The sequence below is a fragment of the Orycteropus afer genome, unplaced genomic scaffold (assembly GCF_000298275.1).
Source record: "Orycteropus afer afer isolate SDZICR_OR568_19922 unplaced genomic scaffold, OryAfe1.0 scaffold00216, whole genome shotgun sequence".
Lineage (NCBI taxonomy): Eukaryota > Metazoa > Chordata > Mammalia > Tubulidentata > Orycteropodidae > Orycteropus > Orycteropus afer.
In genome coordinates, this window is record NW_006921803.1 from 607,929 (window position 1) to 625,574 (window position 17,646).

Here is a 17,646-nt window from a genome sequence, read left to right on the forward strand (position 1 = left end):
AACCTGGAGATACAACTATGATTTCCCTACAGTGAATTTTCATCAAGCCAAACAAACTTAATTTTAGACTTTCAGTAAAAACCTTTCTGCCCTGGAAATGTATGATATTTCATCTTCCTTGTTTTCAAAATATTCTCAAAATTTCCAATTTCATTTTGTTTTTAAAATACTGTCATTTTACAACAAAGACTCTTAATAGTTTTATCCTGAATATTATAAATTTTCTATCCCATTATATCCAGATAAAATTGTTACATGATTGCTTTTGTTGATTGGGAAAAAAATCTAAATTTTCTAAACAGCAAGAAGTGGGAAGAGTCAAAAACTAACTTGACATATATAGTTTTCATTTTATCATAATACAATTCTTCTGGTTAATTGATTTTAAGAATCCTATTTATATAGTTAATATATTACATTTGAATCATATTTCTTACTTATTACAGTTGACATAATTTTTCATTAATTTAATATTTTTGCTTTTAATTATGTAAAATTGAGATACAAATGAAAGCATTGAATTGGAAAGTAAAGTATTGTAGGCCTATGTGAGAAGAATATTATCTTATCTTGCTCCTCCTGTCTAGGGAAATGTGTTTTCAACCAGGTTATTTACTCTTCATGAAAGGCCATAACAAGATTAGAAGTTTTGTTTGAATTGATGCCTACAGGGATAATAATGTATATCTTTCATGCCCTTCTACCTCTCTGTAGGTGCCCTTCACCGAACAGAGACCTACCACAGACTGTCCTCAGCTGCCCCTTCCTTTATTAGAGTCATTTGCTCCGGGGCTTCACCCAAGAGTACTAAGAGTGAAATGCAAAATCACACCTTTTCTGTTTATCTCTTAATAACATCTGCTGCATTTTCATAGAAGTGTATTGAAATGGCTAATGTAATCAAATAATTATCACAGTGGTATGAATGACTGAGAACAGATTAATATCTTTGCACTTTGACGGTGCATTCATCTTACAGTTGAAACCTCTTTTAAAAGAAGATGAAATTTTTATGGATTCATTTAACTGACCAAAACCAAACCAAACTCACTGCTGTGGAGTCAGATCTGTCTCATAACAACCCCTCCTTGGATTTCCCAGGATTGCCCAACCTTCCTTCTGAGGAGTGGCTGGTGGGTTTGAACCACCAGCCTTTTGGTTAGCAGTCAAATGCCTTAAGCCCTATGCTACCAGAGCTCCCTTATTTAACTGAAATTCTTATCATAATGGCATTTAAATATGTGTGAACATGACCTTATGTAAACTTCTATAACATCAAATCTCATTTACAAATTATACATAAGCCAAATTATAAGCTAGCAAAAATTCAAATTAAAAGGTCACATCAACAGTTTACACAACAAATGCTGAAGTGTTGTAGTTACTATGTCAATACTTACAATATGAGCATGGGAACTTCTATGGTTTAGGCTCTCAGGTTTTGTCATAACAATTTGTTGTTGTTGTTAGGTCCCGGCTAGTTGTCTCTGACTCATTGCAACTCTATGTGCAATAGAACGAAGCACTGCCTGATCCAATCGTATTCAATAACATACTTTGCAAGTACAGGCTTAGGACACCCATCACTTTCTTGAATGTGAACTTCTGTAAAACGTATTTGTATTATTTGCTATGTGAGAATCAACTTCCTCTCTCTTCTTTTGATTAGACCATGACAATTGAGTCAACTGGCATCAACATAATTGCAAATAAAGACACAAACAAGGTTATTTATTTATTTATTTATTTTTACTAGTGTGTAATGATCATTGAGATAATCTAGATAGTGCCTATATTACCTTTTATCAGTTAATAACATGAAAATCAAATATTTCAATCCCTTAAAATTCTTGAAACCTCCTAAAAATATATTTTCTCTTGCTTTAAACAGTGACTCAGTCACCTTCCTTCTGTTTGTTTATATTTATCCTTTGTGTTTATATACAGTTAAGTGCTCATACTTTAATTCACTAACCAAACCAAACTCACTGCCATGGAATTGGATCCGACTCATAGTGACCCCTCCTTCGGTTTCTGAGGTGAATCACTATGAAAGTAGATTGCCCAACCTTCTGTCTGAGGAGTGGCCAGTGGGTTTGAACCACCAGGCTTCTCATTAGCAGTCAAATGGCTTAGTCAAATTATGATGTCACTGCGAAGATCTAGGTTCATGAGAGGGGGGGTGAGTAATGCTTTTGTACAAGGGGAACTTCTCATGTGCTTGAGTTTCATAGAAGGAACTTAAAAATATTGAGATAGTAATCTACAACTTTTCAACTTTTTATTCAGTTAAGGAAGGCAAAAACAAGCATACAAAACTGGTTTCATCTGCCAATGACACATCATGAATAAGGGACTGTTTTGGTTACCTAGTACTTCTCTGACAAGAACATATAACAAATGAGATGGCTTGAAGAAACAGGAGTTTATTCTCTCACAGTTTGTATACTTCAAGTCCAAGTTCAAAGTGCCTAGGTCTAGAGGCTGGGTGAAAGCCCCTCAACCTTGGGCTTCAGCTCTGCCTCCTGCTCCTGGCCCACTGAAGCTGGAGGCTTTTCTTCACTCAGCTGCTGGCTGCTGAGACTGATAAGCCCAAGGTTGATAAGTAAAAAAGCCCAGCCCTGATGTTTCCAAACAACATGGCAGGCCATTAATCCTAAGGTTGGCAGAGCATGGCAGGCTGCTGAACAACGACATGGCTACATGCAGAGTTCAAGCATGCCATAAGCTAAAGACCGTTCCCCAAGGCTTCTCCTTATATACAGGAAGCAGACCACATCCTAGGGCAGCTACTTAGCTGCTCACAGTGGATTCCACCATGAAGCTGCTTACCAGTCTCATCATGAAGAATACTACATCCAGCTTCCCAGCCACTCAACCAGGCCCAGTCAAGTTGACACACAAACTTAACCACCACAGGGACATTTCAAAATTAGGAATTTAAAATCAGAGAGAAATGGACAGTGTTTCTGAAAAGGACACCTGCCATTCTTCTCTCTCTCAATCTCTCTCTCCCTTTGTTTGTTTATATTTATTCTTTGTGCTTATATACATTTAAGTGCTCATTCTTTATTTCACTAATCAAACCAAACTCACTGCCGTGGAGTCAGATCCGACTCATAGTGACCCCTTCTTGTGTTTCCGAGGTGATAGCACTACAGAAGTAGATTGCTCAACCTTCCTTCCAAGGAGTGACCAGTGGGTTTGAACTGCCAGCCTTCTCGTTAGCAGTCAAATGGCTTAGGCACTACACCATTTCACTAAAGTACAGTGAAAAAATTGTCACAGATTAACATCAATATAGACATCTAAAACCCATTGACATAGTCTTCCTTTATCTGTATATAAAATATTTTAAATAAATTATTGTAACTGGAGACCATGAGAAACTGCTCAGCTTACAACTCCCATCCCCAGCCTTTAAGAAGGTCTAAATCTTTTGAAAAGCTGGTGCATTCTTCATTGATTAAATCTCTGGGATAAATATGTATCTAAACTACTACATTCTTTCCTAGAACATGGCAGTTGTTTTCAGGGTTGTGGGGTTAGGTGTGCAAGTGACTTACAGTTGCAAAATAAATGATTATTGAATGAATAAATACCTATGCTGATTCATTTCCATTACTGTACCTGATGTTTTTAGAGAGAGATCACCCACATCTGTACAGGGCCCTTTAAAACTCTTATAGCTCAGAAGCAACTCCTTGACCATCCTTGCTGTCTCTATGTTCTCTGTAAAATTCTTTTGATCCCACCAAGTATATCATATAGGCTGGGCAGTTTTTCTCCCATGATAAAGTGACCCAAGGGAAGATAATATCAAAAACTGGGAGAGAGAAGCTAATTGGGAGTGGACCCAGAGAGGGATTGCATCATCATTGTTTAGATAACTAAAACAACCACTCGTGACAATTTTAGTACAGGTCATAATCGTTATGTACATAAACAATGTACATTTTTAATTAATTTTCAGAATTACCTTTTCTAGATTGAAAATAATTAGGTCAGCAAATCAATACTTAATTTTTTCACTGACTAAATGTAACTGTTGCCCTTTATTTATGTAATTTTTGAAGAAATATCTAAATGGATTTTTGTATAATAACCTGAGTAAGTATAAGGTAAGATAAAAAGGGTAAAGAAAAAGTGCTTATTTTAGACAATAGGCAATTTCATTTTCTAATTTACAGAATACACAACAGCCTCCATTCCTATATAAAGCAATCAGAATCTTGGCCACTTTACTAAAGAGGCAATACAACAGCTTATTTAAAAAATGAAATTAAGAAATTGCATTTGCTTCCTGTGCAAAATCAGCACAATTTTTGCCTTAAACATGTACTTAAAATATTTTAGAAGAAATGCTATAAATCTCGGAAAAAAAAAAATCTTAAAGGAAATATAAAACCATTTCAGTTAAATCAAGCTAAAAATATTCATTCTTTGTAAAGTAATATTCATGATTTATTTCATCCCTTCTTCCATATAATAACCTTTAGGAAGCAATGATAATCCATTTCTCTGGTGATTTTAATTTCTATAGTAGATCTGTTCCCATTATTTTAGACATAATATAAGTATATGCATATTGCTATTACTCCTCTCACATACACAAAGATAGAGACGTGGAAAAATAGCATACACTCCCTACTTTTATGTGATTAAAGGGAGTCTGTGTGACTGGGTAAATACTTTAAAGGCCCAGTTTTGACAAAGCAAACATTTTCTAATACTTTTTAGTGTGAACTCTGACTTCTGAAGTCCTGAATTATAAATGAGAATAATAAATCTGCCCAGTCTTTCTGGTGGCATAAAGATTGCTTGTTTGATATGTTTGCAATATTCAAAGGTTATATTCAAGTCAAAGAAAAGCAGACTGTTGTAGTAGTTGGATATTGCATAAACTGCAAATAAGTAAACAAATTAATAAATAAATATATTTTGATCCAATAGATCTAGTTGAGGAGTTTGTCCTCTCAAAGTAGAAGGGAAATGTGAACTAAGAATCCGTTGACAGCTATTCTAGATTTATTTACACTTACAAAAATTAAAACAATACATTACCATATGTATTAGCAGTACAGGATTTTGAAAAATAAAATATTGCATACTTGCATAATGTCGGTAGGAGCTGTCGAAGTTGATTCTGACCCCCTGTGTGTAGAGCAAAGCTGTACTTCATAGGGTTTTCAAGACTGTGAAGTTTCAGAAGCAGGTCTCCAGGCCTCTCTTCCAAGGTGCCTCTGGTTGAATCCCAACTGTCAACCTTTCAGCTGGTAGTCAAGACTTGACTGTACCACTCAGGAAATTCTAATTGCATGATAGAATACTATAAATAATGGAGTAGTTTACTGATAGACATTTGTAACTGGAAAAAGTAGGTACAAAGCAGTTTATACAATAGATGCAAAGAGACAAAAGGGACACTGAGACACAGAGAATATTAAACTTGTACACAGAAGGAGGATAATAGTATCTATCCCTCTGGATGGTGGAATTTCATGTGACTTTTCCTTTAATCTTTATGTTCTTTATTGCATTTAGGAATGTAAATATGCTTTTAAAACTTACCCTATACAAAGGGACAAGAGTATATGAATATCCTAGCTGACTAACTGAATTAGTCAGTTTTCCTATTTGCAGTGGAGTCAGTTCTGACTCATGGGGACCCTATGTTTATCAAATAGGTTGGTGCTCTATAGGATTTTCAATGGTGGATTTTTTAGAAGTAGATTACCAGGTCTTTTTCCTAAGGCATCTGTAGGTAGGCTCAAATGATCAACCTGTCAAACCAGCCAGTTAGAAGAACAAAATAAATTTGACACATTGTCATCAACAAACATTTCTAGAGAGATTTTATTATGTAAGATATGAAATCACACATATACGTCCATCGCTGACAAGTGGATTCTAACTCATAGCAACTGTATAGGATAGAGGTGAACCACTCCATAAAGTTTCCAAGGCTGTAAATCTTTATGGAAGTAGACTGCCTCATCTTTCTGCCATGGAGCAATTGTTGGGTTTAAATCACCAACTATTTTGTTAGCAGCAATTGTGTCATTACAGCTCACTTACCAAATTCCCCTGGAGCTTAATTCAACTGGGGAAGCCTAGGAGATGGTATAAATAGTGCAGCTCAATATTATCTAGCCCAAGGAGTGAGGGAGTGAGGGTATTGAACCTATCAGCTCCATTCAGTCATTGAGGGCAACTTTCATAGAGCATTGTCCATCACTTTTGACCTGCCAAACATGTCAGCAGAGAAGCCTAAAGAGGCTCAGAAAGCCCATAAAGATATACAGGTGATATCACATAAAGGTGGAGCCAGCATGCATTGCATCAAAAGATAATGGCTAAAAGATTTTGGTTGGAGCATCCACATTATCGACAATATCCATAGTTATTGCCAGCATTTTGTGTCACATTATTTTAACTTCAACATCAAAGAGAAAGAGACTCTTACCCCAATTCAAATTTCAAAAATTCTAAGGAAAGACTCAGGCTTGACTTTCTTCATTTCGTGCATAAATCCCTGTGTCTAGGGAGATGAGCTCCTAAGGAATCACATACCAAGTCAGGACACATGGTCTAAACATGGGGGAAGCTGTTTACAACTAAAGGTAAATGATGTTCCCAGAAGATAATTGTTTTGGTTTCATCTGTGTTGTTCACAGATAATAAAAAGGAGGTCAGTACAGTGGATGGGACACAAAATGCAGATATATTAGTCTCAATGGGCAAATATCACAATCCGGTATGAGGTATCTGGCTTAATGTTGGAGTGCAGGGAACATGGGGCACATATAAATAGGTTCTAAATGGTACCAGGAAAAGGAGAAGTAGGCACAGTTTGAGGATTCCAGGAAAATAACTTAGATTAAAAGCATCAGTTGAGTTCACTGCAGCACTATCATGCCTAGTCTGTGTTCCACAGGTCTAGTTATAGTAAATGAGCAAACATAACACAGCTTTATGCTTAAACTGCAATTCTGTGCACACATTATTTCTCCGTGGACTTATCATAGACATACCATATATTTGGCTGACAATGAATAATTCCAAGTTCTCCCACTGGTGGGGAAAACAGCTTACTATATTCCCTTTCCTAGTTAGGAATTGGTTTAAGTCCTTGATGAGACTGATCCCATATAGAAAATCCTCCGTTTCTCTAACTATGATGTGTTAGCAAAAGCAGGGAGTAATAATCTCTATAATAATGGGCCTAAGGAGTCATCTTTCTACTGTATTTCTGTTACAGACTTATTTTTTAACAAGCTTTAATTAGCTCAAAAGTATTGTGACCTTAAATAATGTTCATTTTTAAATAGGCTACCATGCATAAAAAAAATAAACAAACAAATAAATAAATAAAAACTTGGAAAGAGAGTTTCCAGGACTATAACAGACTTAATCTAGTATTAATTATTTTTGCCAGAAGGGGGAAAAAATGAGGACAGAATCAGTTTTAATTTATCTTATTGTAACAGCTCATGTGCATTTTATGTTAGGGTGATTTTACAGTGCTTTGCTTTCCTATAGAAATATTAAGATCTGCTACCTTTATAATTTATTTTCATACTTCTAGGGTTTGCTATAGAACTTTAATGTTCCTGCTTTGGTTTTGCAGGATTAAATATTAAACAATATCACTAACTAGATATGGTACATTTACTTTCTAAGTAATTGGATTGTGGATGAACCTGCTGCTACTGTTCATTAGTCTGTAACTTCATAAGACTTTAACTCTATTCTCCTTTTACAACACTGTAATTTGGAAATTCTCCATAGAGCTGAGAACAGCTGAAAATATTTGAATATGGCCTTACATTTTGTTGGGGATGCTAGTATCATGATCATCAACAATGCCGCAAGTGTTGAACATGCCAAACCATTCAAAATTCTTCACCTTAATGTGGATGTCACCATTAGTTATTTAATACTAGCTTTCTTTTCCCTTCAAATTAACATGTTTCCTTATTATTAAAGTGGTTTATATTATCATGGAAAATATAAAGAATGGAAATGTATAAAGAAGAAAATAGTCTATAATTCCCCCACTCAGAGATAATCACTATGAATATTCTTTCTTACTTAGATGTTTATTTATTTTTATGTAGTTGATACAATTTTATTAAAAAACTGATGTGTTTTTTATTAAGTATTGAAATATGAATTTTTGTATATTTAAAATTCTTTTTACGTGTATTTCATAATTGGCGTCTCCTCTTTATTCTTATGGAGGGACCTTGATATAATTAATCATTCATTGCAGGACATTTGGATTGCTTCCAGTTGTTTTCTGCCATAAATAATGGTATGATAGAATCTTTGTACATAAATCTTTGTGCTCATTTCTGATAATTTCTTTAGGAGAGATTCCCAGAAATGGAATTGCAGGGTCACAGAGGATGAATTTGTTTAAAATCATTGATATTTTCCAATGTTGTTTTCTAAAAAGTTCTGTGACTTTGTAATGCGCCTAACTTAGGATTATCAATCCTTTATGACGGGGCTTGTATCCCTATCCCCTACTGAGTTTGCATCTTAAAGAGTGTTTAAATTAATTGTCAATACTACTTTAATATTTGAGTAAGCTATTTAGTACAGTCACTAGATGGGATGAAATGCATTTCATTAAAATTAAAATTATGCATATTATGTTGCAACATTAAATTTATTGATGATGTGTTATTAAGTAAAACACATGATATAAAATTAAAGATGCACCTTCAATCCAAATATGGAAATATATATGCATATGGACAAAGATGATGGTCAATAAAAATAAAACCTAATAATAATATACAATGTTAATAACAGCTTACACTGCAGTCAGTAAAAAACAGCATAATACAAGTACTTAAAATTCATCATTTCACTTCATTTCATAATAAGCATATAAAGGGAAGATCCTGAAGTGTAAAGATTTTATGCAAAGGTCTTATGGGTCTTATGGCCATAAAAGATGTCAGTATGGTTCTGGAATTTAAACTCAAATTTCTGGCTTTATATCCATATCGAGGACAGTAAGTTTATATTGGAATCTTTTAAACATTTTTCTATTTCCTAAGGTTGATAAAACATTACTGCATATTCTTAAGGAAAATCCAAACACTCACTGTCGAGTTGATCATGACTCATGTCACCATGAGTTACAGAATAGAGCTGAATTCCATAGTGTTTTCAGAGTTTTGACCATTTAGAAGGAAGTTGCCAACCTTCCTTCTGTGGTGCCATGGTGCCACTAGGTGACTTTAAGCTACCAACTTTCTGGTTTACAGCCAAGCTAAATGGTATAATAACGTAAAATATCATATTTAAAGAAACTTCAATGATTTAGCTTCTTATAGTATCTTAGAAAAGAAACAAATCACTAAGAACCAAATAAACAAAGCACCTAAATAGACACTATCCTGAAAAATAAAACAAATGTTTGAGAAAGCATGGAAAAGTAGTATTTGACATAATAACTACTGATCAGTAAAACACGAACAAAATCACAAAATAACACCCTTTCAACCCAATCAGAGGATGAAGAATCATTGAACATTGCCCAGGATTGACTATTTGTATTACTAAGAATGTAATATAAGTAAATACTTTATTGTGACAAATTCTTCATTTCTTTTTATTGTCATGAATAAAGATATGTGCTGTAGTGGGAAACATAATAATTCATATAATTCATAAATTTATTATGCTTAAGCATTCAGAAAGTGTAGCTTTTTTGTTGAAATGATAAAAAGCACTCTTTAATTCATTTAACACATATTTATTGAGTGCCTACCATGTGTAGACATTTTTGTAGAACTTACAAAAAAGGGGTCCTAGTGGCACAAACAGCTACTAACACAGTTAGCTACTAACTGGAAAGTCAGTTTCCTACTCATCAGCTGCTCCATCGGAGAAAAGATCTGTCTATCTGCTCTAGTACAGGTTGTAACCTGAAAAACCCTGTTGGGGAAGTTCTCCACCATCATATATGGTTACTATGTGTTGGAATCAGTTGGACAGCCCACAGTAACAACATAGATATGTGACTATACCCAGCAAATAAAAATGCCTTCCCTCATGTATCTTATGTTCTAATATGAATCATGGACAAAAAACAAGATAAATCATTAACATATATATTCTATTTTGATAAATACTAACAATGAGGCAGTTAAAGGGGATATGAAATGTTAGAGACAGGATATTCAAATTTTAGATAGGGTGGACAGAAAAAAAGCATCCTTGAGAAGTGATCTTAGAAACCTCAAAATAATGGAACAAGAAGAGCATTCTTGTTTGGAAGAGCATTCCAGGCAGGAGAAAGCAATGCATACACAAACCCTGTGGTGGAGGATGACTACTGTGTTCAAGGAAAAACAGAAAGGCAATCATTTTGTGGATTGCATCCCAATTTACATTTGACTAGTGTATCTTTTTGTTTGCTGTTGTTGTTGGGTGCTGTCAAATCAGTTCCAATGCATAGAGACCCTCTGTACAGCAGAACAAAACACCGCCTGGTCCTGTGCCATCTCCACTGCCATTGCTGTGTTTGAGCCCATTGTTGTAGTCACTGTGTCAAAGTCCTCTTAGAAAGTCTTCTTTTTTTTTTTTTTTTTTCACTGACCCTCAACTTTACCAAGCATGATATTCTTCTCCAGGGACTGGTCGCTCCTGATATCATGCCCAAAATCTCACCATTCTTGCTTCTAAGAGGCTTCTAAGAGGTTGTACTTCTTCCAAAACTGATTAAAACTGATTTATTCATTCTTCTGTCAGTCCATAGTATATTCATATTCATCACCAACACCATAATTCAGAGGTACCAGTTCTTCTTTGGTCTTCCTTATTCATTGTCATCCTCTTGTTTAAGTTATAAGTAATATTTTTATTCTCAGTACTTCATGTCAGAATGTCATGATGTCAATTTGTCCCATTACTAGTGACTTTAACTTGGATCATTTGGTTCAGGTGGTTTCTACCAGTTTTCCCAACTGTAAAATTATTGTTTTTTTCTTTTGTAATTAATAAGTATTTTAGAAGGGATCCTTTGAAACTATGTGAATATCCTGTTTCTCATCAAAATTTTACACAATAGTTTTAGCATCCAATGATAATTTTTGCTTTAATCAATTTATTATCATTATGGTTTTCAAGTGGCATTTTTTAAAATTCCTTAATCCTTTTACATCTACTACATTCTTATTCTGTAAGGAAAGCCTATGATTACACCACCCCTACCATTTACTATTTATTCACACCACTATAAACATATAAAAACACATTTTAATCAAACTTGGAAAGCCTTATTATCATTATTTTGTTTCTGATGCTCAAATAGCTTACTATTTGGCTAGTCGAAACATTTCCAAATTGTCCTCTTGTTGTGTTGTTATATAAATGAGCCAAAGATGGTTTCTGTGTGTTGGGCCCAGGTTACTTATTTCTTTGTAACAGACTGGGCCCATTAGCCTGAAAAACCCTAGAGCAAAACTCAGATTAATACCCATCAAATTGCTTTTAAAATGGCCCTTAATAGGTAAATGTTTAGCCACGTAGAGCCTGCCTGCTTTAGACACTCCACAAAACTGCACCCAATGTCTGTGAGCTACAATTGTTAGTTGTTATGTGCCATTGAGTCAGCTCCGACTCATAGTGACCCTATGTACAACCAACAAAACACTGCCTGGTCATGTGCCATCTTCACAATCCTTGCTGCCCTTGACCATTACTGCAGCCACTGTGTCAACCTATCTTGTTGAGGGTCTTCCCTTTTTTGCTGACCATCTACTTTACCAAGCATGATAACCTTCTCCAGGAAATCATCCCTTCTGACCACAAAGAGGTGAGATGAAGTCTGGCCATTCTTGCTTCCAAGGAACTGCACTTCTTCCAGGACAGATTCGTTCAATCTTCTGGTAATCCATGCTATTTTCAGTATTTTTTGCCAGCACCATAATTCAAAGGCATGAGCTCAACTCTTCTTTGGTCTTCCTTGCTTACTATCCAGCTTTCACATGTGTATGAGGTGAGTGAAGATACCATTGCTTGGGGTACAGGCACCTTATTCTTCAAAGTGACATCTTTGCTTAACACTTTTAAGCAGTCTTTTGCAATACATTTGCCCAGCACAATATGATGTATTCACTGTTGTTTCTGTGGGTGTTGATTAAGAATCCAAGGAAAATGAGATCCCTGACAACTTCAATCTTTTCTCCATTTATCCATTATGTTAGCTATATGTAAGATAGGAGCTCTGGTGGCATAGTGCCAAAGGCATTAATTTGACAGCTAACCAGAAGACTGTAGGTTCAAACCCACCAGCCACTCCTTAGAAGGAAGACTGGGCAATTTACTTCCGTAGAGATACCACCTTGGAAACCCAAGGAGGGGTTGCTATGAGTTGGAGTGATAAAACCCTGTAGTTATATTGTTGCCATCAAGTCAGTTCTGACTCATCATGACCCATGTGACAGAGAACTGTCCCATGAAGTTTTTCTCTCCAGTAAAGTTTTTCTCTAATCGTTACAGAAAAAGAACAAAGTGGATTAATTTCTACTTTATCATTCTTGACTTTTTTTTTTTTTTCTTTTTGACCTACTTCTTTCTTATATGAGGTATTATACATTAGACATTTGTCTAGACTTTACTTTCTTTAGTTAACAGTATATACTAGAATTTAGTTGATGTGTTGGTTAAGTTTGTGTGTCAACTTGGCTGGGCCTGGTTGAGTGACTGGTAATCAACTCCATGGTGTAATCTACTGTGAGAAGGTGAGTAGCTGCCTTAGGGATGTGGTCTGCTTCCTGTATATAAGGAGAAGCCTTGGGAAACAGTCTCTAGCTTATGGCACACTAGAACTCTGCATGTAGCTGTGTCATTGTTCAGCAGCCTTCCATGCTCTGCCAAACTTGGGATTTTCCATGGACTTAAATTAATGACCTGCCATGTGGTTTGGTACATTGGGACGGCACCTTTTTACTTGTCAACCTTGGGTTTGTAAGCCTCAGCTGCCAGCAGCTGTCTGAATGAAGAAAAACTATTATAGCTCCAGTGGACTGGGAGTAGGAGGCAAAGCTGGACCCCAAGGTTGAGGGGCTTTCTTCACCCAGTGCCTAAAGCCTGGCACTTTGAACTTGGACTTAAAGCCTCCAAACTGTAAGAAAATAAACTCCTGTTTGTGAAGGCCATTCTACCTGTGGTATATTCTTGTCAGAGCGGCACTAGGTAACCAGAACAGATGATAGAGAACGTTCCCATTATTATTTTACAACTGCATGACTCTCCACTACACAGGGAATTATAGTAATTAGAGGGTTCTCAATATTTCACAATTAACATCAGTTATTTAATTGAGAACTTAATGCATATGCTTGTTTTTTCGTTTTTTCATTGTTGGAAGTACAGTTTGTCTTAAATTTCTAGAAATGGAATTTTGGGTTCAGGATGTGAACACATAGATAATTTAACTAGATAATGACAGATTATTCTCCATAGAGTTGTCTCAATTCCCATTACCACCAATAAAGTACCCTTTTTTGTATGCTTTGTGCTTCAATATTAATTTCTTACAGGACTTCATTTCTTGTTATTCTCTTATATTTCTTTTTTAAATTCACTCAATTATTTTATTTCTTCCTCGTTTGTTTGTCTACTTAGTTGCTTAGATTTTGACTTTCTTTTTCATTGTATTTTGTCTTATCCCTAAATGTTTTTGTAAGTGTCTATTTCAGATTAGATTGTCATAGTACTGTTTTCTTCTCTTTTGTCATTGTTGTTTTGGGAAATGTTTTTGTCAACTAAATTTCCTTAATTCCTATTTTCTGTTTTCTCTTTATAAATAGATACTGCTTTAATATTTACATTTCAGTGAACAGGGACGACGTTTGGGTAGAATTTGGGAATCCTATTTCATGTCCTCATTATACTATTTTTGTAGCAAATAATTTTTTAATGGTTGGCTTTTGTTTTGGGATACTGATGGAGAGGATTTGTGTGTCCTTCTATGTTTTTTTTTTTTTCCCTTAATTTTATATTTTCTAGTGGAACACTAAATTCATTCTTCTTGTTTCTAACCTTCTCTATGCAGTTTTCAAAGGATACCTCGCTCTTCTTTATTATTCTCTTCTTCCCTAAAATATTACATTTCCAAGAGAGTCTCTCTTGCTGTATGCACTTTTAAATTCCAGCTCTAATCCTGATATATCAGGGCTCTTCGTTAGTATTTTCCTACATGGGTGGATTTCTGCTTTCTAGGGCAGTGAATTAAACTCAAATTAGGATGTCAGTGTCCCACTCTTCTCTGTGTCCCTTTTCTTTTCTTTTTTTTTCCTTTTGCCTGAAAACTGCCTTAGTCTTCGCAAGAAGGATCATGTGAAAAGCAAAAATTTCAGTTATTCATTTGGGCATTTGGGGTCTCAGACTGCCAAAACACTTTTTATAGGCATACTTTGAAACTTGTGCCAAACAAAAAATGCTACTTTCTTCATTCATCTCTGACACTACTCCAAGGAGAAAGATTCAAGTTTCAGAATCCTAATCAGTAGCTGTGTTTTATGTGTATTTCTTATACTGGTGAGAAGATTTTCCCATCTACCTATGCTCTGCTTTATATCTCTTTTCTCTGTTCCACTAAATTTTGGCCTGTATAAGATTCTCAAAATTTTTTTATGTCCAACTTTAATTTTCAACTCTCTGTTTACATAAATAACTTTTGAACAGATGCTATTTCTGAGTTGGGATGGAGATATACTGGCATATTATTTTTGAGGAAGAAATTAAAGGTAATTGCTATTATTAATTATAATTAGCAAAAATGTATTACTTTTTTTCTGTAAATTTGCTCAATAATAATTGTTATCTCAGGACCAGTAAGCAATGGAGCTTACTGTCTATTGGCAATAGGGAATAAAATCTGAAATAGCATGATTGTAAGGAAAAAGATAAACCATTTTGAAAGGATAGAGGTTACATGTTCTACATTTTTTCAAAGCATCCGAATAAAAATTTTAAAAAGGAACAAAGGATGATAGTATGGTAGGATGGAAAGGAAGGAGTTCCTTCTACCTGAATAGCTCTTAACAACAAAGCTTTTACACTAAGTTGCTTCAACGTATACTTTTTCTTGCTTTTAAGGGCATTTTCCCCACATCTTCCTTTTGTTCCTCATAAGTCCACAAGGATATAGCTATGTTGTTTTGTACTAGCTCCTACTATAACATCGTTATGTACTTAAGTGACAGACCTGAGGATGATGATGATAAAATAATATTAATATTGATGGCTCAAACTAAACTTTGTTATTTCTTGTTATCTCCTGTTTGATAAATGAAGTACAAAGGCACTTTATATTTGGTTCCTGTCTCAAAATAGTATAAAGTATTTTAGACTTCACATAATCCAGGATTCTATTTACCTCCCAATTATCCAGGACATTGAAAGTATAATTTTAGATGTATTTTAACCTATAAACCTTTTGTTTACCACTTTGTTATTTTTTATTTCTTTCCAAATTTGAAACTTTTGTGTTAATGAGTTCCTTTAAGATTTCATCAGAAAGTTATAGAACAGCCCATAATTTATAATCTAGAATCTCCAAGTGTTCAAGTAGGTTTACACTATTGAAAAAGTTGATATGTGTCTTATGTTACAGTGCAAAAAATGTTCATAACATTGGAAAAAATCTAATTGCCAGCCGAGTTAAATGAATTGAGATAACAAGTGCTTGGATGAGAAATTAGAATCAAAATAAAATTCAGGCAGAATGTAATTTGTATTATTGTTAAACAAACAAACAAACAACAACAACAAAAAAAAACTAAAGACACTCTTCCCCCATGATAGTCTTCTCAAAATTTTAAGTTTGTAATATTTTAGCCTATCAAATCCAAATTACAATAACTATTTGAGTTGTTTTTAAAACTTCTCAAAGCACATTTCATTTGTGAAGTGCCCAATTTGAGACATTAGCTTGTCTATTATTTGTGACTTTTGTAAAGTATGGGTCCTACTTCCCTACTGCTGCAACAAAAATTCCACAGTGAATGGTTTTAACAAACAGAAATTTATTTTCTTACAATTTAGGCCAGAAGTCTGAATTCAGAGTGCTGGCTCTACAAGACAAGGTCAGTAGTTCAACTGCCAACCCACCCAAACTGATGACCCAACCAAGTTGACACACAAGTTTAACTATCATAGCATGTTTCTCTGGAAAACAAGTTTTTTGTATTGGAAAGGAAGGTATATCACACTGAGTCCCAAAATGGAGGATAGGACAAGATTCGTTAAGGAAAATAGATTGGAAATAATTAGGTTTAAAATACAGTTCATTGTGACTGGTGAAAACCAAATTAATTTAAAGGAAAAATCATACTAATTTCAAGAAAATAAAGTTTTTTATGAACACACATACACACAAATAAGAGTTTATGTTAAACACCATTAATGCATATGAAAAGTAAAGGAGCTCTGGTGTCCTAGTGGATAAGGCACTTGACTGCTAACCAAAAGGTCAGTGGTTCAAATCCACCAGCTGCTCCACAGAAGCAAGATGGTTCCATCTATTTCCATAAAAATTTACAGCCTCGGAAACTTGATGGCGGTCTCTATGAGTCAGAAATGACTCAATGGCATTGAGTTTGGTTTTGGTTTTATATGAAAAGTATTTCAGATTTAGTCTGTAATTTGAACATGGAATTGTCTTTGATATATATGTGTGTGTGTGTGTGTGTTTTAGTGCCCTCTATTATAGAGTATCACAACTTTTAATGAGTAGTGTTCCCAATGAATGACTGCACTGAATCTTTTGTCTATAAAAAGATTAAGTTTTGGCACACCCAGAAAATTAGGAAAGATTGTGCAAGACTGGTCAAATGATCAAAATGACCCATTTTCTCCCGTCTTTTCTGAGTCCATTAATCTGTCTGTCATGACACTGCCTATGATATTTATGTTAGCCTGGAAACAATAACAGTTCCCTTTTCCTGTTTCACAAAAGTTGCTATGCTATGTTGACATTTTCACCCTGGAGGAAAGCCACATTTCACTGAACAGCTGCTGCAAACTGGTTCATCCATGCTAATTCTGCATAAATATGCTTACCTGCCATGCTCAAAAATAGTCACAGCAATATACTTTGGGTCTAGATAGAGGTTAAAGGCAAATAAATTTTAAAAAAGAAAGAAGTTAATTCCATTTTAATTTGATGATATGGTTAACAACTTGTAGCAATATTTATTTGCTTATACTTTAACTTAGATCCATTTATACAGAAAACCAAAGTCCTTGGGAAAGTCTTTGGAGCCTTGTATGTTATGAATCTATGGGTCTGGCCTAAGTTGGACCCTCAAAAATATTTATTAAACTGAAATGTTGAAATTATCAAATCTTAAATATAAAACCATTTGAATTAATATTTTGAGTGTGAACTCTTTTAAGAACCATATTGATGAATTGTTTGTGTGCTAAACTGTGTGTGGTTTAATTAGAGTACTTACTGGTATGTTTAAGCATAGGCACTGAAACAAGGCGGGCTTGTGCTTACTCACTGATCGGCACTGAACACGTTCCCTTGTTACCCTACCGAGAGGGACCAGGTCTTCGGGAGCAAGGTAAGCACAGGCGTAGCACAGAGTAGCAGGCCGGAAGAGCAGG